The following is a 23,963-nucleotide window of genomic DNA, read 5'->3' on the forward strand; positions in this document are numbered from 1 at the left end:
GGGTGCGAGAGAGAGGAGGGAATCGAAAGCTGCGTGGAGAAGGAGGCAAGGGTGGGTAGAGAGAAAATGACGGTGGAAGGGGCGAGCGGAGGAGAAAACATCCTCCCAGCGACAGCGAGGAGCTATGATGGAGCTCCTGGAGCTGGATGTAATATGGAGGGTGCGAGAGAGAGGAGGGAATCGAGAGCAGCGCGGAGAAGGAGGCAAGGGTGGGTAGAGAGAAAATGACGGTGGAAGGGGCGAGTGGAGGAGAAAACATCCTCCCAGCGACAGCGAAGAGCTATGATGGAGCTCCTGGAGCTGGATGTAATATGGAGGGTGCGAGAGAGAGGAGGGAATCGAGAGCTGCGCGGAGAAGGAGGCAAGGGTGGGTAGAGAGAAAATGACGGTGGAAGGGGCGAGCGGAGGAGAAAACATCCTCCCAGCGACAGCGAAGAGCTATGATGGAGCTCCTGGAGCTGGATGTAATATGGAGGGTGCGAGAGAGAGGAGGGAATCGAGAGCTGCGCGGAGAAGGAGGCAAGGGTGGGTAGAGAGAAAATGACGGTGGAAGGGGCGAGCGGAGGAGAAAACATCCTCCCAGCGACAGAGAGGAGCTATGATGGAGCTCCTGGAGCGGAATATGACATGGAGGGTGCGAAAGAGAGGGGGGAATCGAGAGCTGCGTGGAAAAGGAGGAAAGGGTGGGTAGCGAGAAAATGACGGTGGAAGGGGCGAGTAGAGGAGAAAACATCCTCCCAGCGACAGCGAGGAGCTATGATGGAGCTCCTGGAGCGGAATATGACATGGAGGGTTCGAAAGAGAGGGGGGAATCGAAAGCTGCGCGGAGAAGGAGGCAAGGGTGGGTAGAGAGAAAATGACGGTGGAAGGGGCGAGCGGAGGAGAAAACATCCTCCCAGCGACAGCGAGGAGCTATGATGGAGCTCCTGGAGCGGAATATGACATGGAGGGTGCGAAAGAGAGGGGGGAATTGAGAGCTGCGCAGAGAAGGAGGCAAGGGTGGGTAGAGAGAAAATGACGGTGGAAAGGGCGAGCGGAGGAGAAAACATCCTCCCAGCGACAGTGAGGAGCTATGATGGAACTCCTGGAGCGGAATATGACATGGAGGGTGCGAAAGAGAGGGGGGAATCGAGAGCTGCGCGGAAAAGGAGGCAAGGGGGGGTAGAGAGAAAATGATGGTGGAAGGAGCGAGCGGAGGAGAAAACATCCTCCCAGCGACAGTGAGGAGCTATGATGGAACTCCTGGAGCGGAATATGACATGGAGGGTGCGAAAGAGAGGGGGGAATCGAGAGCTGCGCGGAAAAGGAGGCAAGGGTGGGTAGAGAGAAAATGACGGTGGAAGGGGCGAGCGGAGGAGAAAACATCCTCCCAGCGACAGCGAGGAGCAATGATGGAGCTCCTGGAGCGGAATATGACATGGAGGGTGTGAAAGAGAGGGGGGAATCGAGAGCTGCGCGGAAAAGGAGGAAAGGGTGGGTAGAGAGAAAATGACGGTGGAAGGGGCGAGCGGAGGAGAAAACATCCTCCCAGCGACAGCGAGGAGCTATGATGGAGCTCCTGGAGCGGAATATAACATGGAGGGTGCGAAAGAGAGGGGGGAATCGAGAGCTGCGCGGAGAAGGAGGCAAGGGTGGGTAGAGAGAAAATGACGGTGGAAGGGGCGAGCGGAGGAGAAAACATCCTCCCAGCGACAGCGAGGAGCTATGGTGGAGCTCCTGGAGCGGAATATGACATGGAGGGTGCGAAAGAGAGGGGGGAATCGAGAGCGGCGCGGAGAAGGAGGCAAGGGTGGGTGGAGAGAAAATGACGGCGGAAGCGGCGAGCAGAGGAGAAAACATCCTCCCAGCGACAGCGAGGAGCTATGATGGAGCTCCTGGAGCTGGATGTAATATGGAGGGTGCGAGAGAGAGGAGGGAATCGAGAGCTGCGCGGAGAAGGAGGCAAGGGTGGGTAGAGAGAAAATGACGGTGGAAGGGGCGAGCGGAGGAGAAAACATCCTCCCAGCGACAGCGAGGAGCTATGATGGAGCTCCTGGAGCGGAATATGACATGGAGGGTGCGAAAGAGAGGGGGGAATCGAGAGCTGCGCAGAGAAGGAGGCAAGGGTGGGTAGAGAGAAAATGACGGTGGAAGGGGCGAGCGGAGGAGAAAACATCCTCCCAGCGACAGCGAGGAGCTATGATGAAGCTCCTGGAGCTGGATGTAATATGGAGGGTGCGAGAGAGAGGAGGGAATCGAGAGCTGCGCGGAGAAGGAGGCAAGGGTGGATAGAGAGAAAATGACGGTGGAAGGGGCGAGCGGAGGAGAAAACATCCTCCCAGCGACAGTGAGGAGCTATGATGGAACTCCTGGAGCGGAATATGACATGGAGGGTGCGAAAGAGAGGGGGGAATCGAGAGCTGCGCGGAAAAGGAGGCAAGGGTGGGTAGAGAGAAAATGACGGTGGAAGGGGCGAGCGGAGGAGAAAACATCCTCCCAGCGACAGCAAGGAGCTATGATGGAGCTCCTGGAGCGGAATATGACATGGAGGGTGCGAAAGAGAGGGGGGAATCGAGAGCTGCGCGGAAAAGGAGGCAAGGGTGGGTAGAGAGAAAATGACGGTGGAAGGGGCGAGCGGAGGAGAAAACATCCTCCCAGCGACAGTGAGGAGCTATGATGGAACTCCTGGAGCGGAATATGACATGGAGGGTGCGAAAGAGAGGGGGGAATCGAGAGCTGCGCGGAAAAGGAGGCAAGGGTGGGTAGAGAGAAAATGACGGAGGAAGGGGCGAGCGGAGGAGAAAACATCCTCCCAGCGACAGCAAGGAGCTATGATGGAGCTCCTGGAGCGGAATATGACATGGAGGGTGCGAAAGAGAGGGGGGAATCGAGAGCTGCGCGGAAAAGGAGGCAAGGGTGGGTAGAGAGAAAATGACGGTGGAAGGGGCGAGCGGAGGAGAAAACATCCTCCCAGCGACAGCGAGGAGCTATGATGGAGCTCCTGGAGCGGAATATGACATGGAGGGTGCGAAAGAGAGGGGGGAATCGAGAGCTGCGCGGAGAAGGAGGCAAGGGTGGGTAGAGAGAAAATGACGGTGGAAGGGGCGAGCGGAGGAGAAAACATCCTCCCAGCGACAGTGAGGAGCTATGATGGAACTCCTGGAGCGGAATATGACATGGAGGGTGCGAAAGAGAGGGGGGAATCGAGAGCTGCGCGGAGAAGGAGGCAAGGGTGGGTAGAGAGAAAATGACGGTGGAAGGGGCGAGCGGAGGAGAAAACATCCTCCCAGCGACAGTGAGGAGCTATGATGGAACTCCTGGAGCGGAATATGACATGGAGGGTGCGAAAGAGAGGGGGGAATCGAGAGCTGCGCGGAAAAGGAGGCAAGGGTGGGTAGAGAGAAAATGACGGTGGAAGGGTCGAGCGGAGGAGAAAACATCCTCCCAGCGACAGCAAGGAGCTATGATGGAGCTCCTGGAGCGGAATATGACATGGAGGGTGCGAAAGAGAGGGGGGAATCGAGAGCTGCGCGGAAAAGGAGGCAAGGGTGGGTAGAGAGAAAATGACGGTGGAAGGGGCGAGCGGAGGAGAAAATATCCTCCCAGCGACAGTGAGGAGCTATGATGGAACTCCTGGAGCGGAATATGACATGGAGGGTGCGAAAGAGAGGGGGGAATCGAGAGCTGCGCGGAAAAGGAGGCAAGGGTGGGTAGAGAGAAAATGATGGTGGAAGGGGCGAGCGGAGGAGAAAACATCCTCCCAGCGACAGTGAGGAGCTATGATGGAACTCCTGGAGCGGAATATGACATGGAGGGTGCGAAAGAGAGGGGGGAATCGAGAGCTGCGCGGAAAAGGAGGCAAGGGTGGGTAGAGAGAAAATGACGGTGGAAGGGGCGAGCGGAGGAGAAAACATCCTCCCAGCGACAGCAAGGAGCTATGATGGAGCTCCTGGAGCGGAATATGACATGGAGGGTGCGAAAGAGAGGGGGGAATCGAGAGCTGCGCGGAAAAGGAGGCAAGGGTGGGTAGAGAGAAAATGACGGTGGAAGGGGCGAGCGGAGGAGAAAACTTCCTCCCAGCGACAGTGAGGAGCTATGATGGAACTCCTGGAGCGGAATATGACATGGAGGGTGCGAAAGAGAGGGGGGAATCGAGAGCTGCGCGGAAAAGGAGGCAAGGGTGGGTAGAGAGAAAATGACGGTGGAAGGGGCGAGTGGAGGAGAAAACATCCTCCCAGCGACAGTGAGGAGCTATGATGGAACTCCTGGAGCGGAATATGACATTGAGGGTGCGAAAGAGAGGGGGGAATCGAGAGCTGCGCGGAAAAGGAGGCAAGGGTGGGTAGAGAGAAAATGACGGTGGAAGGGGCGAGCGGAGGAGAAAACATCCTCCCAGCGACAGCGAGGAGCTATGATGGAGCTCCTGGAGCGGAATATGACATGGAGGGTGCGAAAGAGAGGGGGGAATCGAGAGCTGCGCGGAAAAGGAGGCAAGGGTGGGTAGAGAGAAAATGACGGTGGAAGGGGCGAGCGGAGGAGAAAACATCCTCCCAGCGACAGTGAGGAGCTATGATGGAACTCCTGGAGCGGAATATGACATGGAGGGTGCGAAAGAGAGGGGGGAATCGAGAGCTGCGCGGAAAAGGAGGCAAGGGTGGGTAGAGAGAAAATGACGGTGGAAGGGTCGAGCGGAGGAGAAAACATCCTCCCAGCGACAGCAAGGAGCTATGATGGAGCTCCTGGAGCGGAATATGACATGGAGGGTGCGAAAGAGAGGGGGGAATCGAGAGCTGCGCGGAAAAGAAGGCAAGGGTGGGTAGAGAGAAAATGACGGTGGAAGGGGCGAGCGGAGGAGAAAATATCCTCCCAGCGACAGTGAGGAGCTATGATGGAACTCCTGGAGCGGAATATGACATGGAGGGTGCGAAAGAGAGGGGGGAATCGAGAGCTGCGCGGAAAAGGAGGCAAGGGTGGGTAGAGAGAAAATGATGGTGGAAGGGGCGAGCGGAGGAGAAAACATCCTCCCAGCGACAGTGAGGAGCTATGATGGAACTCCTGGAGCGGAATATGACATGGAGGGTGCGAAAGAGAGGGGGGAATCGAGAGCTGCGCGGAAAAGGAGGCAAGGGTGGGTAGAGAGAAAATGACGGTGGAAGGGGCGAGCGGAGGAGAAAACATCCTCCCAGCGACAGCAAGGAGCTATGATGGAGCTCCTGGAGCGGAATATGACATGGAGGGTGCGAAAGAGAGGGGGGAATCGAGAGCTGCGCGGAAAAGGAGGCAAGGGTGGGTAGAGAGAAAATGACGGTGGAAGGGGCGAGCGGAGGAGAAAACTTCCTCCCAGCGACAGTGAGGAGCTATGATGGAACTCCTGGAGCGGAATATGACATGGAGGGTGCGAAAGAGAGGGGGGAATCGAGAGCTGCGCGGAAAAGGAGGCAAGGGTGGGTAGAGAGAAAATGACGGTGGAAGGGGCGAGTGGAGGAGAAAACATCCTCCCAGCGACAGTGAGGAGCTATGATGGAACTCCTGGAGCGGAATATGACATTGAGGGTGCGAAAGAGAGGGGGGAATCGAGAGCTGCGCGGAAAAGGAGGCAAGGGTGGGTAGAGAGAAAATGACGGTGGAAGGGGCGAGCGGAGGAGAAAACATCCTCCCAGCGACAGCGAGGAGCTATGATGGAGCTCCTGGAGCGGAATATGACATGGAGGGTGCGAAAGAGAGGGGGGAATCGAGAGCTGCGCGGAAAAGGAGGCAAGGGTGGGTAGAGAGAAAATGACGGTGGAAGGGGCGAGCGGAGGAGAAAACTTCCTCCCAGCGACAGTGAGGAGCTATGATGGAACTCCTGGAGCGGAATATGACATGGAGGGTGCGAAAGAGAGGGGGGAATCGAGAGCTGCGCGGAAAAGGAGGCAAGGGTGGGTAGAGAGAAAATGACGGTGGAAGGGGCGAGCGGAGGAGAAAACATCCTCCCAGCGACAGCGAGGAGCTATGATGGAGCTCCTGGAGCGGAATATGACATGGAGGGTGCGAAAGAGAGGGGGGAATCGAGAGCTGCGCGGAAAAGGAGGCAAGGGTGGGTAGAGAGAAAATGACGGTGGAAGGGGCGAGCGGAGGAGAAAACTTCCTCCCAGCGACAGTGAGGAGCTATGATGGAACTCCTGGAGCGGAATATGACATGGAGGGTGCGAAAGAGAGGGGGGAATCGAGAGCTGCGCGGAAAAGGAGGAAAGGGTGGGTAGAGAGAAAATGACGGTGGAAGGGGCGAGCGGAGGAGAAAACATCCTCCCAGCGACAGCGAGGAGCTATGATGGAGCTCCTGGAGCGGAATATGACATGGAGGGTGCGAAAGAGAGGGGGGAATTGAGAGCTGCGCGGAGAAGGAGGCAAGGGTGGGTAGAGAGAAAATGACGGTGGAAGGGGCGAGCGGAGGAGAAAACATCCTCCCAGCGACAGCGAGGAGCTATGATGGAGCTCCTGGAGCGGAATATGACATGGAGGGTGCGAAAGAGAGGGGGGAATCGAGAGCTGCGCGGAAAAGGAGGCAAGGGTGGGTAGAGAGAAAATGACGGTGGAAGGGGCGAGCGGAGGAGAAAACATCCTCCCAGCGACAGCGAGGAGCTATGATGGAGCTCCTGGAGCGGAATATGACATGGAGGGTGCGAAAGAGAGGGGGGAATCGAGAGCTGCGTGGAAAAGGAGGCAAGGGTGGGTAGAAAGAAAATGACGGTGGAAGGGGCGAGCGGAGGAGAAAACATCCTCCCAGCGACAGCGAAGAGCTATGATGGAGCTCCTGGAGCGGAATATGACATGGAGGGTGCGAAAGAGAGGGGGGAATCGAGAGCTGCGCGGAGAAGGAGGCAAGGGTGGGTAGAGAGAAAATGACGGTGGAAGGGGCGAGCGGAGGAGAAAACATCCTCCCAGCGACAGTGAGGAGCTATGATGGAACTCCTGGAGCGGAATATGACATGGAGGGTGCGAAAGAGAGGGGGGAATCGAGAGCTGCGCGGAAAAGGAGGCAAGGGTGGGTAGAGAGAAAATGACGGTGGAAGGGGCGAGCGGAGGAGAAAACATCCTCCCAGCGACAGCGAGGAGCTATGATGGAGCTCCTGGAGCGGAATATGACATGGAGGGTGCGCAAGAGAGGGGGGAATCGAGAGCTGCGCGGAAAAGGAGGAAAGGGTGGGTAGAGAGAAAATGACGGTGGAAGGGGCGAGCAGAGGAGAAAACATCCTCCCAGCGACAGCGAGGAGCTATGATGGAGCTCCTGGAGTGGAATATGACATGGAGGGTGCGAAAGAGAGGGGGGAATCGAGAGCTGTGCGGAGAAGGAGGCAAGGGTGGGTAGAGAGAAAATGACGGTGGAAGGGTCGAGCGGAGGAGAAAACATCCTCCCAGCGACAGCAAGGAGCTATGATGGAGCTCCTGGAGCGGAATATGACATGGAGGGTGCGAAAGAGAGGGGGGAATCGAGAGCTGCGCGGAAAAGAAGGCAAGGGTGGGTAGAGAGAAAATGACGGTGGAAGGGGCGAGCGGAGGAGAAAATATCCTCCCAGCGACAGTGAGGAGCTATGATGGAACTCCTGGAGCGGAATATGACATGGAGGGTGCGAAAGAGAGGGGGGAATCGAGAGCTGCGCGGAAAAGGAGGCAAGGGTGGGTAGAGAGAAAATGATGGTGGAAGGGGCGAGCGGAGGAGAAAACATCCTCCCAGCGACAGTGAGGAGCTATGATGGAACTCCTGGAGCGGAATATGACATGGAGGGTGCGAAAGAGAGGGGGGAATCGAGAGCTGCGCGGAAAAGGAGGCAAGGGTGGGTAGAGAGAAAATGACGGTGGAAGGGGCGAGCGGAGGAGAAAACATCCTCCCAGCGACAGCAAGGAGCTATGATGGAGCTCCTGGAGCGGAATATGACATGGAGGGTGCGAAAGAGAGGGGGGAATCGAGAGCTGCGCGGAAAAGAAGGCAAGGGTGGGTAGAGAGAAAATGACGGTGGAAGGGGCGAGCGGAGGAGAAAATATCCTCCCAGCGACAGTGAGGAGCTATGATGGAACTCCTGGAGCGGAATATGACATGGAGGGTGCGAAAGAGAGGGGGGAATCGAGAGCTGCGCGGAAAAGGAGGCAAGGGTGGGTAGAGAGAAAATGACGGTGGAAGGGGCGAGTGGAGGAGAAAACATCCTCCCAGCGACAGTGAGGAGCTATGATGGAACTCCTGGAGCGGAATATGACATTGAGGGTGCGAAAGAGAGGGGGGAATCGAGAGCTGCGCGGAAAAGGAGGCAAGGGTGGGTAGAGAGAAAATGACGGTGGAAGGGGCGAGCGGAGGAGAAAACATCCTCCCAGCGACAGCGAGGAGCTATGATGGAGCTCCTGGAGCGGAATATGACATGGAGGGTGCGAAAGAGAGGGGGGAATCGAGAGCTGCGCGGAAAAGGAGGCAAGGGTGGGTAGAGAGAAAATGACGGTGGAAGGGGCGAGCGGAGGAGAAAACTTCCTCCCAGCGACAGTGAGGAGCTATGATGGAACTCCTGGAGCGGAATATGACATGGAGGGTGCGAAAGAGAGGGGGGAATCGAGAGCTGCGCGGAAAAGGAGGCAAGGGTGGGTAGAGAGAAAATGACGGTGGAAGGGGCGAGCGGAGGAGAAAACATCCTCCCAGCGACAGCGAGGAGCTATGATGGAGCTCCTGGAGCGGAATATGACATGGAGGGTGCGAAAGAGAGGGGGGAATCGAGAGCTGCGCGGAAAAGGAGGCAAGGGTGGGTAGAGAGAAAATGACGGTGGAAGGGGCGAGCGGAGGAGAAAACTTCCTCCCAGCGACAGTGAGGAGCTATGATGGAACTCCTGGAGCGGAATATGACATGGAGGGTGCGAAAGAGAGGGGGGAATCGAGAGCTGCGCGGAAAAGGAGGAAAGGGTGGGTAGAGAGAAAATGACGGTGGAAGGGGCGAGCGGAGGAGAAAACATCCTCCCAGCGACAGCGAGGAGCTATGATGGAGCTCCTGGAGCGGAATATGACATGGAGGGTGCGAAAGAGAGGGGGGAATTGAGAGCTGCGCGGAGAAGGAGGCAAGGGTGGGTAGAGAGAAAATGACGGTGGAAGGGGCGAGCGGAGGAGAAAACATCCTCCCAGCGACAGCGAGGAGCTATGATGGAGCTCCTGGAGCGGAATATGACATGGAGGGTGCGAAAGAGAGGGGGGAATCGAGAGCTGCGCGGAAAAGGAGGCAAGGGTGGGTAGAGAGAAAATGACGGTGGAAGGGGCGAGCGGAGGAGAAAACATCCTCCCAGCGACAGCGAGGAGCTATGATGGAGCTCCTGGAGCGGAATATGACATGGAGGGTGCGAAAGAGAGGGGGGAATCGAGAGCTGCGTGGAAAAGGAGGCAAGGGTGGGTAGAAAGAAAATGACGGTGGAAGGGGCGAGCGGAGGAGAAAACATCCTCCCAGCGACAGCGAAGAGCTATGATGGAGCTCCTGGAGCGGAATATGACATGGAGGGTGCGAAAGAGAGGGGGGAATCGAGAGCTGCGCGGAGAAGGAGGCAAGGGTGGGTAGAGAGAAAATGACGGTGGAAGGGGCGAGCGGAGGAGAAAACATCCTCCCAGCGACAGTGAGGAGCTATGATGGAACTCCTGGAGCGGAATATGACATGGAGGGTGCGAAAGAGAGGGGGGAATCGAGAGCTGCGCGGAAAAGGAGGCAAGGGTGGGTAGAGAGAAAATGACGGTGGAAGGGGCGAGCGGAGGAGAAAACATCCTCCCAGCGACAGCGAGGAGCTATGATGGAGCTCCTGGAGCGGAATATGACATGGAGGGTGCGCAAGAGAGGGGGGAATCGAGAGCTGCGCGGAAAAGGAGGAAAGGGTGGGTAGAGAGAAAATGACGGTGGAAGGGGCGAGCAGAGGAGAAAACATCCTCCCAGCGACAGCGAGGAGCTATGATGGAGCTCCTGGAGTGGAATATGACATGGAGGGTGCGAAAGAGAGGGGGGAATCGAGAGCTGTGCGGAGAAGGAGGCAAGGGTGGGTAGAGAGAAAATGACGGTGGAAGGGGCGAGCGGAGGAGAAAACATCCTCCCAGCAACAGCGAGGAGCTATGATGGAGCTCCTGGAGCGGAATATGACATGGAGGGTGCGAAAGAGAGGGGGGAATCGAGAGCTGCGTGGAAAAGGAGGCAAGGGTGGGTAGAAAGAAAATGACGGTGGAAGGGGCGAGCGGAGGAGAAAACATCCTCCCAGCGACAGCGAGGAGCTATGATGGAGCTCCTGGAGCGGAATATGACATGGAGGGTGCGAAAGAGAGGGGGGAATCGAGAGCTGCGCGGAAAAGGAGGAAAGGGTGGGTAGAGAGAAAATGACGGTGGAAGGGGCGAGCAGAGGAGAAAACATCCTCCCAGCGACAGCGAGGAACTATGATGGAGCTCCTGGAGCGGAATATGACATGGAGGGTGCGAAAGAGAGGGGGGAATCGAGAGCTGTGCGGAGAAGGAGGCAAGGGTGGGTAGAGAGAAAATGACGGTGGAAGGGGCGAGCGGAGGAGAAAACATCCTCCCAGCGACAGTGAGGAGCTATGATGGATCTCCTGGAGCGGAATATGACATTGAGGGTGCGAAAGAGAGGGGGGAATCGAGAGCTGCGCGGAAAAGGAGGCAAGGGTGGGTAGAGAGAAAATGACGGTGGAAGGGGCGAGCGGAGGAGAAAACATCCTCCCAGCGACAGCGAGGAGCTATGATGGAGCTCCTGGAGCGGAATATGACATGGAGGGTGCGAAAGAGAGGGGGGAATCGAGAGCTGCGCGGAAAAGGAGGCAAGGGTGGGTAGAGAGAAAATGACGGTGGAAGGGGCGAGCGGAGGAGAAAACATCCTCCCAGCGACAGTGAGGAGCTATGATGGAACTCCTGGAGCGGAATATGACATGGAGGGTGCGAAAGAGAGGGGGGAATCGAGAGCTGCGCGGAAAAGGAGGCAAGGGTGGGTAGAGAGAAAATGACGGTGGAAGGGGCGAGCGGAGGAGAAAACATCCTCCCAGCGACAGCAAGGAGCTATGATGGAGCTCCTGGAGCGGAATATGACATGGAGGGTGCGAAAGAGAGGGGGGAATCGAGAGCTGCGCGGAAAAGGAGGCAAGGGTGGGTAGAGAGAAAATGACGGTGGAAGGGGCAAGCGGAGGAGAAAACTTCCTCCCAGCGACAGTGAGGAGCTATGATGGAGCTCCTGGAGCGGAATATGACATGGAGGGTGCGAAAGAGAGGGGGGAATAGAGAGCTGCGCGGAAAAGGAGGCAAGGGTGGGTAGAGAGAAAATGACGGTGGAAGGGGCGAGCGGAGGAGAAAACATCCTCCCAGCGACAGTGAGGAGCTATGATGGAACTCCTGGAGCGGAATATGACATGGAGGGTGCGAAAGAGAGGGGGGAATCGAGAGCTGCGCGGAAAAGGAGGCAAGGGTGGGTAGAGAGAAAATGACGGTGGAAGGGGCGAGCGGAGGAGAAAACATCCTCCCAGCGACAGCAAGGAGCTATGATGGAGCTCCTGGAGCGGAATATGACATGGAGGGTGCGAAAGAGAGGGGGGAATCGAGAGCTGCGCGGAAAAGGAGGCAAGGGTGGGTAGAGAGAAAATGACGGTGGAAGGGGCAAGCGGAGGAGAAAACTTCCTCCCAGCGACAGTGAGGAGCTATGATGGAACTCCTGGAGCGGAATATGACATGGAGGGTGCGAAAGAGAGGGGGGAATAGAGAGCTGCGCGGAAAAGGAGGCAAGGGTGGGTAGAGAGAAAATGACGGTGGAAGGGGCGAGCGGAGGAGAAAACGTCCTCCCAGCGACAGCAAGGAGCTATGATGGAGCTCCTGGAGCGGAATATGACATGGAGGGTGCGAAAGAGAGGGGGGAATCGAGAGCTGCGCGGAAAAGGAGGCAAGGGTGGGTAGAGAGAAAATGACGGTGGAAGGGGCGAGCGGAGGAGAAAACTTCCTCCCAGCGACAGTGAGGAGCTATGATGGAACTCCTGGAGCGGAATATGACATGGAGGGTGCGAAAGAGAGGGGGGAATCGAGAGCTGCGCGGAAAAGGAGGAAAGGGTGGGTAGAGAGAAAATGACGGTGGAAGGGGCGAGCAGAGGAGAAAACATCCTCCCAGCGACAGCGAGGAGCTATGATGGAGCTCCTGGAGCGGAATATGACATGGAGGGTGCGAAAGAGAGGGGGGAATCGAGAGCTGCGTGGAAAAGGAGGCAAGGGTGGGTAGAAAGAAAATGACGGTGGAAGGGGCGAGCGGAGGAGAAAACATCCTCCCAGCGACAGCGAGGAGCTATGATGGAGCTCCTGGAGCGGAATATGACATGGAGGGTGCGAAAGAGAGGGGGGAATCGAGAGCTGCGCGGAAAAGGAGGAAAGGGTGGGTAGAGAGAAAATGACGGTGGAAGGGGCGAGCAGAGGAGAAAACATCCTCCCAGCGACAGCGAGGAGCTATGATGGAGCTCCTGGAGCGGAATATGACATGGAGGGTTCGAAAGAGAGGGGGGAATCGAGAGCTGCGCGGAGAAGGAGGCAAGGGTGGGTAGAGAGAAAATGACGGTGGAAGGGGCGAGCGGAGGAGAAAACATCCTCCCAGCGACAGCGAGGAGCTATGATGGAGCTCCTGGAGCGGAATATGACATGGAGGGTGCGAAAGAGAGGGGGGAATCGAGAGCTGCGCGGAAAAGGAGGAAAGGGTGGGTAGAGAGAAAATGACGGTGGAAGGGGCGAGCGGAGGAGAAAACATCCTCCCAGCGACAGCGAGGAGCTATGATGGAGCTCCTGGAGCGGAATATGACATGGAGGGTGCGCAAGAGAGGGGGGAATCGAGAGCTGCGCGGAAAAGGAGGAAAGGGTGGGTAGAGAGAAAATGACGGTGGAAGGGGCGAGCAGAGGAGAAAACATCCTCCCAGCGACAGCGAGGAGCTATGATGGAGCTCCTGGAGCGGAATATGACATGGAGGGTGCGAAAGAGAGGGGGGAATCGAGAGCTGTGCGGAGAAGGAGGCAAGGGTGGGTAGAGAGAAAATGACGGTGGAAGGGCGAGCGGAGGAGAAAACATCCTCCCAGCAACAGCGAGGAGCTATGATGGAGCTCCTGGAGCGGAATATGACATGGAGGGTGCGAAAGAGAGGGGGGAATCGAGAGCTGCGTGGAAAAGGAGGCAAGGGTGGGTAGAAAGAAAATGACGGTGGAAGGGGCGAGCGGAGGAGAAAACATCCTCCCAGCGACAGCGAGGAGCTATGATGGAGCTCCTGGAGCGGAATATGACATGGAGGGTGCGAAAGAGAGGGGGGAATCGAGAGCTGCGCGGAAAAGGAGGAAAGGGTGGGTAGAGAGAAAATGACGGTGGAAGGGGCGAGCAGAGGAGAAAACATCCTCCCAGCGACAGCGAGGAGCTATGATGGAGCTCCTGCAGCGGAATATGACATGGAGGGTGCGAAAGAGAGGGGGGAATCGAGAGCTGTGCGGAGAAGGAGGCAAGGGTGGGTAGAGAGAAAATGACGGTGGAAGGGGCGAGCGGAGGAGAAAACATCCTCCCAGCAACAGCGAGGAGCTATGATGGAGCTCCTGGAGCGGAATATGACATGGAGGGTGCGAAAGAGAGGGGGGAATCGAGAGCTGCGTGGAAAAGGAGGCAAGGGTGGGTAGAAAGAAAATGACGGTGGAAGGGGCGAGCGGAGGAGAAAACATCCTCCCAGCGACAGCGAGGAGCTATGATGGAGCTCCTGGAGCGGAATATGACATGGAGGGTGCGAAAGAGAGGGGGGAATCGAGAGCTGCGCGGAAAAGGAGGCAAGGGTGGGTAGAGAGAAAATGACGGTGGAAGGGGCGAGCGGAGGAGAAAACATCCTCCCAGCGACAGCGAGGAGCTATGATGGAGCTCCTGGAGCGGAATATGACATGGAGGGTGCGAAAGAGAGGGGGGAATCGAGAGCTGCGCGGAGAAGGAGGCAAGGGTGGGTAGAGAGAAAATGATGGTGGAAGGGGCGAGCGGAGGAGAAAACATCCTCCCAGCGACAGCAAGGAGCTATGATGGAGCTCCTGGAGCGGAATATGACATGGAGGGTGCGAAAGAGAGGGGGGAATCGAGAGCTGCGCGGAGAAGGAGGCAAGGGTGGGTAGAGAGAAAATGACGGTGGAAGGGGCGAGCGGAGGAGAAAACATCCTCCCAGCGACAGCGAGGAGCTATGATGGAGCTCCTGGAGCAGAATATGACATGGAGGGTGCGAAAGAGAGGGGGGAATCGAGAGCTGCGCGGAGAAGGAGGCAAGGGTGGGTAGAGAGAAAATGACGGTGGAAGGGGCGAGCGGAGGAGAAAACATCCTCCCAGCGACAGTGAGGAGCTATGATGGAACTCCTGGAGCGGAATATGACATGGAGGGTGCGAAAGAGAGGGGGGAATCGAGAGCTGCGCGGAAAAGGGGGCAAGGGTGGGTAGAGAGAAAATGATGGTGGAAGGGGTGAGCGGAGGAGAAAACATCCTCCCAGCGACAGTGAGGAGCTATGATGGAACTCCTGGAGCGGAATATGACATGGAGGGTGCGAAAGAGAGGGGGGAATCGAGAGCTGCGCGGAAAAGGAGGCAAGGGTGGGTAGAGAGAAAATGACGGTGGAAGGGGCGAGCGGAGGAGAAAACATCCTCCCAGCGACAGCAAGGAGCTATGATGGAGCTCCTGGAGCGGAATATGACATGGAGGGTGCGAAAGAGAGGGGGGAATCGAGAGCTGCGCGGAAAAGGAGGCAAGGGTGGGTAGAGAGAAAATGACGGTGGAAGGGGCGAGCGGAGGAGAAAACATCCTCCCAGCGACAGTGAGGAGCTATGATGGAACTCCTGGAGCGGAATATGACATTGAGGGTGCGAAAGAGAGGGGGGAATCGAGAGCTGCGCGGAAAAGGAGGCAAGGGTGGGTAGAGAGAAAATGACGGTGGAAGGGGCGAGCGGAGGAGAAAACATCCTCCCAGCGACAGCGAGGAGCTATGATGGAGCTCCTGGAGCGGAATATGACATGGAGGGTGCGAAAGAGAGGGGGGAATCGAGAGCTGCGCGGAAAAGGAGGCAATGGTGGGTAGAGAGAAAATGACGGTGGAAGGGGCGAGCGGAGGAGAAAACATCCTCCCAACGACAGTGAGGAGCTATGATGGAACTCCTGGAGCGGAATATGACATTGAGGGTGCGAAAGAGAGGGGGGAATCGAGAGCTGCGCGGAAAAGGAGGCAAGGGTGGGTAGAGAGAAAATGACGGTGGAAGGGGCGAGCGGAGGAGAAAACATCCTCCCAGCGACAGCGAGGAGCTATGATGGAGCTCCTGGAGCGGAATATGACATGGAGGGTGCGAAAGAGAGGGGGGAATCGAGAGCTGCGCGGAAAAGGAGGCAAGGGTGGGTAGAGAGAAAATGACGGTGGAAGGGGCGAGCGGAGGAGAAAACATCCTCCCAGCGACAGTGAGGAGCTATGATGGAACTCCTGGAGCGGAATATGACATGGAGGGTGCGAAAGAGAGGGGGGAATCGAGAGCTGCGCGGAAAAGGAGGCAAAGGTGGGTAGAGAGAAAATGACGGTGGAAGGGGCGAGCGGAGGAGAAAACATCCTCCCAGCGACAGCAAGGAGCTATGATGGAGCTCCTGGAGCGGAATATGACATGGAGGGTGCGAAAGAGAGGGGGGAATCGAGAGCTGCGCGGAAAAGGAGGCAAGGGTGGGTAGAGAGAAAATGACGGTGGAAGGGGCGAGCGGAGGAGAAAACATCCTCCCAGCGACAGTGAGGAGCTATGATGGAACTCCTGGAGCGGAATATGACATTGAGGGTGCGAAAGAGAGGGGGGAATCGAGAGCTGCGCGGAAAAGGAGGCAAGGGTGGGTAGAGAGAAAATGACGGTGGAAGGGGCGAGCGGAGGAGAAAACATCCTCCCAGCGACAGCGAGGAGCTATGATGGAGCTCCTGGAGCGGAATATGACATGGAGGGTGCGAAAGAGAGGGGGGAATCGAGAGCTGCGCGGAAAAGGAGGCAAGGGTGGGTAGAGAGAAAATGACGGTGGAAGGGGCGAGCGGAGGAGAAAACATCCTCCCAGCGACAGTGAGGAGCTATGATGGAACTCCTGGAGCGGAATATGACATGGAGGGTGCGAAAGAGAGGGGGGAATCGAGAGCTGCGCGGAAAAGAAGGCAAGGGTGGGTAGAGAGAAAATGACGGTGGAAGGGGCGAGCGGAGGAGAAAACATCCTCCCAGCGACAGCAAGGAGCTATGATGGAGCTCCTGGAGCGGAATATGACATGGAGGGTGCGAAAGAGAGGGGGGAATCGAGAGCTGCGCGGAAAAGGAGGCAAGGGTGGGTAGAGAGAAAATGACGGTGGAAGGGGCAAGCGGAGGAGAAAACTTCCTCCCAGCGACAGTGAGGAGCTATGATGGAACTCCTGGAGCGGAATATGACATGGAGGGTGCGAAAGAGAGGGGGGAATCGAGAGCTGCGCGGAAAAGGAGGCAAGGGTGGGTAGAGAGAAAATGAAGGTGGAAGGGGCGAGCGGAGGAGAAAACATCCTCCCAGCGACAGTGAGGAGCTATGATGGAACTCCTGGAGCGGAATATGACATTGAGGGTGCGAAAGAGAGGGGGGAATCGAGAGCTGCGCGGAAAAGGAGGCAAGGGTGGGTAGAGAGAAAATGACGGTGGAAGGGGCGAGCGGAGGAGAAAACATCCTCCCAGCGACAGCGAGGAGCTATGATGGAGCTCCTGGAGCGGAATATGACATGGAGGGTGCGAAAGAGAGGGGGGAATCGAGAGCTGCGCGGAAAAGGAGGCAAGGGTGGGTAGAGAGAAAATGACGGTGGAAGGGGCGAGCGGAGGAGAAAACATCCTCCCAGCGACAGTGAGGAGCTATGATGGAACTCCTGGAGCGGAATATGACATTGAGGGTGCGAAAGAGAGGGGGGAATCGAGAGCTGCGCGGAAAAGGAGGCAAGGGTGGGTAGAGAGAAAATGACGGTGGAAGGGGCGAGCGGAGGAGAAAACATCCTCCCAGCGACAGCGAGGAGCTATGATGGAGCTCCTGGAGCGGAATATGACATGGAGGGTGCGAAAGAGAGGGGGGAATTGAGAGCTGCGCGGAGAAGGAGGCAAGGGTGGGTAGAGAGAAAATGACGGTGGAAGGGGCGAGCGGAGGAGAAAACATCCTCCCAGCGACAGCGAGGAGCTATGATGGAGCTCCTGGAGCGGAATATGACATGGAGGGTGCGAAAGAGAGGGGGGAATCGAGAGCTGCGCGGAAAAGGAGGCAAGGGTGGGTAGAGAGAAAATGACGGTGGAAGGGGCGAGCGGAGGAGAAAACATCCTCCCAGCGACAGCGAGGAGCTATGATGGAGCTCCTGGAGCGGAATATGACATGGAGGGTGCGAAAGAGAGGGGGGAATCGAGAGCTGCGCGGAAAAGGAGGAAAGGGTGGGTAGAGAGAAAATGACGGTGGAAGGGGCGAGCGGAGGAGAAAACATCCTCCCAGCGACAGCGAAGAGCTATGATGGAGCTCCTGGAGCGGAATATGACATGGAGGGTGCGAAAGAGAGGGGGGAATCGAGAGCTGCGCGGAGAAGGAGGCAAGGGTGGGTAGAGAGAAAATGACGGTGGAAGGGGCGAGCGGAGGAGAAAACATCCTCCCAGCGACAGTGAGGAGCTATGATGGAACTCCTGGAGCGGAATATGACATGGAGGGTGCGAAAGAGAGGGGGGAATCGAGAGCTGCGCGGAAAAGGAGGCAAGGGTGGGTAGAGAGAAAATGATGGTGGAAGGGGCGAGCGGAGGAGAAAACATCCTCCCAGCGACAGTGAGGAGCTATGATGGAACTCCTGGAGCGGAATATGACATGGAGGGTGCGAAAGAGAGGGGGGAATCGAGAGCTGCGCGGAAAAGGAGGCAAGGGTGGGTAGAGAGAAAATGACGGTGGAAGGGGCGAGCGGAGGAGAAAACATCCTCCCAGCGACAGCAAGGAGCTATGATGGAGCTCCTGGAGCGGAATATGACATGGAGGGTGCGAAAGAGAGGGGGGAATCGAGAGCTGCGCGGAAAAGGAGGCAAGGGTGGGTAGAGAGAAAATGACGGTGGAAGGGGCGAGCGGAGGAGAAAACATCCTCCCAGCGACAGTGAGGAGCTATGATGGAACTCCTGGAGCGGAATATGACATGGAGGGTGCGAAAGAGAGGGGGGAATCGAGAGCTGCGCGGAAAAGGAGGCAAGGGTGGGTAGAGAGAAAATGATGGTGGAAGGGGCGAGCGGAGGAGAAAACATCCTCCCAGCGACAGTGAGGAGCTATGATGGAACTCCTGGAGCGGAATATGACATGGAGGGTGCGAAAGAGAGGGGGGAATCGAGAGCTGCGCGGAAAAGGAGGCAAGGGTGGGTAGAGAGAAAATGACGGTGGAAGGGGCGAGCGGAGGAGAAAACATCCTCCCAGCGACAGCAAGGAGCTATGATGGAGCTCCTGGAGCGGAATATGACATGGAGGGTGCGAAAGAGAGGGGGGAATCGAGAGCTGCGCGGAAAAGGAGGCAAGGGTGGGTAGAGAGAAAATGACGGTGGAAGGGGCGAGCGGAGGAGAAAACTTCCTCCCAGCGACAGCGAGGAGCTATGATGGAGCTCCTGGAGCGGAATATGACATGGAGGGTGCGAAAGAGAGGGGGGAATCGAGAGCTGCGCGGAAAAGGAGGCAAGGGTGGGTAGAGAGAAAATGACGGTGGAAGGGGCGAGCGGAGGAGAAAACATCCTCCCAGCGACAGTGAGGAGCTATGATGGAACTCCTGGAGCGGAATATGACATTGAGGGTGCGAAAGAGAGGGGGGAATCGAGAGCTGCGCGGAAAAGGAGGCAAGGGTGGGTAGAGAGAAAATGACGGTGGAAGGGGCGAGCGGAGGAGAAAACATCCTCCCAGCGACAGCGAGGAGCTATGATGGAGCTCCTGGAGCGGAATATGACATGGAGGGTGCGAAAGAGAGGGGGGAATCGAGAGCTGCGCGGAAAAGGAGGCAAGGGTGGGTAGAGAGAAAATGACGGTGGAAGGGGCGAGCGGAGGAGAAAACATCCTCCCAGCGACAGTGAGGAGCTATGATGGAACTCCTGGAGCGGAATATGACATGGAGGGTGCGAAAGAGAGGGGGGAATCGAGAGCTGCGCGGAAAAGGAGGCAAGGGTGGGTAGAGAGAAAATGACGGTGGAAGGGGCGAGCGGAGGAGAAAACATCCTCCCAGCGACAGCAAGGAGCTATGATGGAGCTCCTGGAGCGGAATATGACATGGAGGGTGCGAAAGAGAGGGGGGAATCGAGAGCTGCGCGGAAAAGGAGGCAAGGGTGGGTAGAGAGAAAATGACGGTGGAAGGGGCGAGCGGAGGAGAAAACATCCTCCCAGCGACAGTGAGGAGCTATGATGGAACTCCTGGAGCGGAATATGACATTGAGGGTGCGAAAGAGAGGGGGGAATCGAGAGCTGCGCGGAAAAGGAGGCAAGGGTGGGTAGAGAGAAAATGACGGTGGAAGGGGCGAGCGGAGGAGAAAACATCCTCCCAGCGACAGCGAGGAGCTATGATGGAGCTCCTGGAGCGGAATATGACATGGAGGGTGCGAAAGAGAGGGGGGAATCGAGAGCTGCGCGGAAAAGGAGGCAAGGGTGGGTAGAGAGAAAATGACGGTGGAAGGGGCGAGCGGAGGAGAAAACATCCTCCCAGCGACAGTGAGGAGCTATGATGGAACTCCTGGAGCGGAATATGACATGGAGGGTGCGAAAGAGAGGGGGGAATCGAGAGCTGCGCGGAAAAGGAGGCAAGGGTGGGTAGAGAGAAAATGACGGTGGAAGGGGCGAGCGGAGGAGAAAACATCCTCCCAGCGACAGCAAGGAGCTATGATGGAGCTCCTGGAGCGGAATATGACATGGAGGGTGCGAAAGAGAGGGGGGAATCGAGAGCTGCGCGGAAAAGGAGGCAAGGGTGGGTAGAGAGAAAATGACGGTGGAAGGGGCGAGCGGAGGAGAAAACTTCCTCCCAGCGACAGTGAGGAGCTATGATGGAACTCCTGGAGCGGAATATGACATGGAGGGTGCGAAAGAGAGGGGGGAATCGAGAGCTGCGCGGAAAAGGAGGCAAGGGTGGGTAGAGAGAAAATGACGGTGGAAGGGGCGAGCGGAGGAGAAAACATCCTCCCAGCGACAGTGAGGAGCTATGATGGAACTCCTGGAGCGGAATATGACATGGAGGGTGCGAAAGAGAGGGGGGAATCGAGAGCTACGCGGAAAAGGAGGCAAGGGTGGGTAGAGAGAAAATGACGGTGGAAGGGGCGAGCGGAGGAGAAAACATCCTCCCAGCGACAGCGAGGAGCTATGATGGAGCTCCTGGAGCGGAATATGACATGGAGGGTGCGAAAGAGAGGGGGGAATTGAGAGCTGCGCGGAGAAGGAGGCAAGGGTGGGTAGAGAGAAAATGACGGTGGAAGGGGCGAGCGGAGGAGAAAACATCCTCCCAGCGACAGCGAGGAGCTATGATGGAGCTCCTGGAGCGGAATATGACATGGAGGGTGCGAAAGAGAGGGGGGAATCGAGAGCTGCGCGGAAAAGGAGGCAAGGGTGGGTAGAGAGAAAATGACGGTGGAAGGGGCGAGCGGAGGAGAAAACATCCTCCCAGCGACAGCGAGGAGCTATGATGGAGCTCCTGGAGCGGAATATGACATGGAGGGTGCGAAAGAGAGGGGGGAATCGAGAGCTGCGCGGAAAAGGAGGAAAGGGTGGGTAGAGAGAAAATGACGGTGGAAGGGGCGAGCGGAGGAGAAAACATCCTCCCAGCGACAGCGAAGAGCTATGATGGAGCTCCTGGAGCGGAATATGACATGGAGGGTGCGAAAGAGAGGGGGGAATCGAGAGCTGCGCGGAGAAGGAGGCAAGGGTGGGTAGAGAGAAAATGACGGTGGAAGGGGCGAGCGGAGGAGAAAACATCCTCCCAGCGACAGTGAGGAGCTATGATGGAACTCCTGGAGCGGAATATGACATGGAGGGTGCGAAAGAGAGGGGGGAATCGAGAGCTGCGCGGAAAAGGAGGCAAGGGTGGGTAGAGAGAAAATGACGGTGGAAGGGGCGAGCGGAGGAGAAAACTTCCTCCCAGCGACAGTGAGGAGCTATGATGGAACTCCTGGAGCGAAATATGACATGGAGGGTGCGAAAGAGAGGGGGGAATGGAGAGCTGCGCGGAAAAGGAGGCAAGGGTGGGTAGAGAGAAAATGATGGTGGAAGGGGCGAGCGGAGGAGAAAACATCCTCCCAGCGACAGTGAGGAGCTATGATGGAACTCCTGGAGCGGAATATGACATGGAGGGTGCGAAAGAGAGGGGGGAATCGAGAGCTGCGCGGAAAAGGAGGCAAGGGTGGGTAGAGAGAAAATGACGGTGGAAGGGGCGAGCGGAGGAGAAAACATCCTCCCAGCGACAGCAAGGAGCTATGATGGAGCTCCTGGAGCGGAATATGACATGGAGGGTGCGAAAGAGAGGGGGGAATCGAGAGCTGCGCGGAAAAGGAGGCAAGGGTGGGTAGAGAGAAAATGACGGTGGAAGGGGCGAGCGGAGGAGAAAACATCCTCCCAGCGACAGCGAGGAGCTATGATGGAGCTCCTGGAGCGGAATATGACATGGAGGGTGCGAAAGAGAGGGGGGAATCGAGAGCTGCGCGGAGAAGGAGGCAAGGGTGGGTAGAGAGAAAATGACGGTGGAAGGGGCGAGCGGAGGAGAAAACATCCTCCCAGCGACAGTGAGGAGCTATGATGGAACTCCTGGAGCGGAATATGACATGGAGGGTGCGAAAGAGAGGGGGGAATCGAGAGCTGCGCGGAAAAGGAGGCAAGGGTGGGTAGAGAGAAAATGACGGTGGAAGGGGCGAGCGGAGGAGAAAACATCCTCCCAGCGACAGCAAGGAGCTATGATGGAGCTCCTGGAGCGGAATATGACATGGAGGGTGCGAAAGAGAGGGGGGAATCGAGAGCTGCGCGGAAAAGGAGGCAAGGGTGGGTAGAGAGAAAATGACGGTGGAAGGGGCGAGCGGAGGAGAAAACATCCTCCCAGCGACAGCGAGGAGCTATGATGGAGCTCCTGGAGCGGAATATGACATGGAGGGTGCGAAAGAGAGGGGGGAATGGAGAGCTGCGCGGAGAAGGAGGCAAGGGTGGGTAGAGAGAAAATGACGGTGGAAGGGGCGAGCGGAGGAGAAAACATCCTCCCAGCGACAGTGAGGAGCTATGATGGAACTCCTGGAGCGGAATATGACATGGAGGGTGCGAAAGAGAGGGGGGAATCGAGAGCTGCGCGGAAAAGGAGGCAAGGGTGGGTAGAGAGAAAATGACGGTGGAAGGGGCGAGCGGAGGAGAAAACATCCTCCCAGCGACAGCAAGGAGCTATGATGGAGCTCCTGGAGCGGAATATGACATGGAGGGTGCGAAAGAGAGGGGGGAATCGAGAGCTGCGCGGAAAAGGAGGCAAGGGTGGGTAGAGAGAAAATGACGGTGGAAGGGGCGAGCGGAGGAGAAAACATCCTCCCAGCGACAGTGAGGAGCTATGATGGAACTCCTGGAGCGGAATATGATATGGAGGGTGCGAAAGAGAGGGGGGAATCGAGAGCTGCGCGGAAAAGGAGGCAAGGGTGGGTAGAGAGAAAATGATGGTGGAAGGGGCGAGCGGAGGAGAAAACATCCTCCCAGCGACAGTGAGGAGCTATGATGGAACTCCTGGAGCGGAATATGACATGGAGGGTGCGAAAGAGAGGGGGGAATCGAGAGCTGCGCGGAAAAGGAGGCAAGGGTGGGTAGAGAGAAAATGACGGTGGAAGGGGCGAGCGGAGGAGAAAACATCCTCCCAGCGACAGCAAGGAGCTATGATGGAGCTCCTGGAGCGGAATATGACATGGAGGGTGCGAAAGAGAGGGGGAATCGAGAGCTGCGCGGAAATGGAGGCAAGGGTGGGTAGAGAGAAAATGACGGTGGAAGGGGCGAGCGGAGGAGAAAACTTCCTCCCAGCGACAGTGAGGAGCTGTGATGGAACTCCTGGAGCGGAATATGACATGGAGGGTGCGAAAGAGAGGGGGGAATCGAGAGCTGCGCGGAAAAGGAGGCAAGGGTGGGTAGAGAGAAAATGACGGTGGAAGGGGCGAGCGGAGGAGAAAACATCCTCCCAGCGACAGTGAGGAGCTATGATGGAACTCCTGGAGCGGAATATGACATTGAGGGTGCGAAAGAGAGGGGGGAATCGAGAGCTGCGCGGAAAAGGAGGCAAGGGTGGGTAGAGAGAAAATGACGGTGGAAGGGGCGAGCGGAGGAGAAAACATCCTCCCAGCGACAGCGAGGAGCTATGATGGAGCTCCTGGAGCGGAATATGACATGGAGGGTGCGAAAGAGAGGGGGGAATCGAGAGCTGCGCGGAAAAGGAGGCAAGGGTGGGTAGAGAGAAAATGACGGTGGAAGGGGCGAGCGGAGGAGAAAACTTCCTCCCAGCGACAGTGAGGAGCTATGATGGAACTCCTGGAGCGGAATATGACATGGAGGGTGCGAAAGAGAGGGGGGAATCGAGAGCTGCGCGGAAAAGGAGGCAAGGGTGGGTAGAGAGAAAATGACGGTGGAAGGGGCGAGCGGAGGAGAAAACATCCTCCCAGCGACAGTGAGGAGCTATGATGGAACTCCTGGAGCGGAATATGACATTGAGGGTGCGAAAGAGAGGGGGGAATCGAGAGCTGCGCGGAAAAGGAGGCAAGGGTGGGTAGAGAGAAAATGACGGTGGAAGGGGCGAGCGGAGGAGAAAACATCCTCCCAGCGACAGCGAGGAGCTATGATGGAGCTCCTGGAGCGGAATATGACATGGAGGGTGCGAAAGAGAGGGGGGAATCGAGAGCTGCGCGGAAAAGGAGGCAAGGGTGGGTAGAGAGAAAATGACGGTGGAAGGGGCGAGCGGAGGAGAAAACATCCTCCC

Source organism: Pelophylax lessonae (genome assembly GCF_965119305.1).
Source record: "Pelophylax lessonae genome assembly, chromosome: 13".
NCBI lineage: Eukaryota > Metazoa > Chordata > Amphibia > Anura > Ranidae > Pelophylax > Pelophylax lessonae.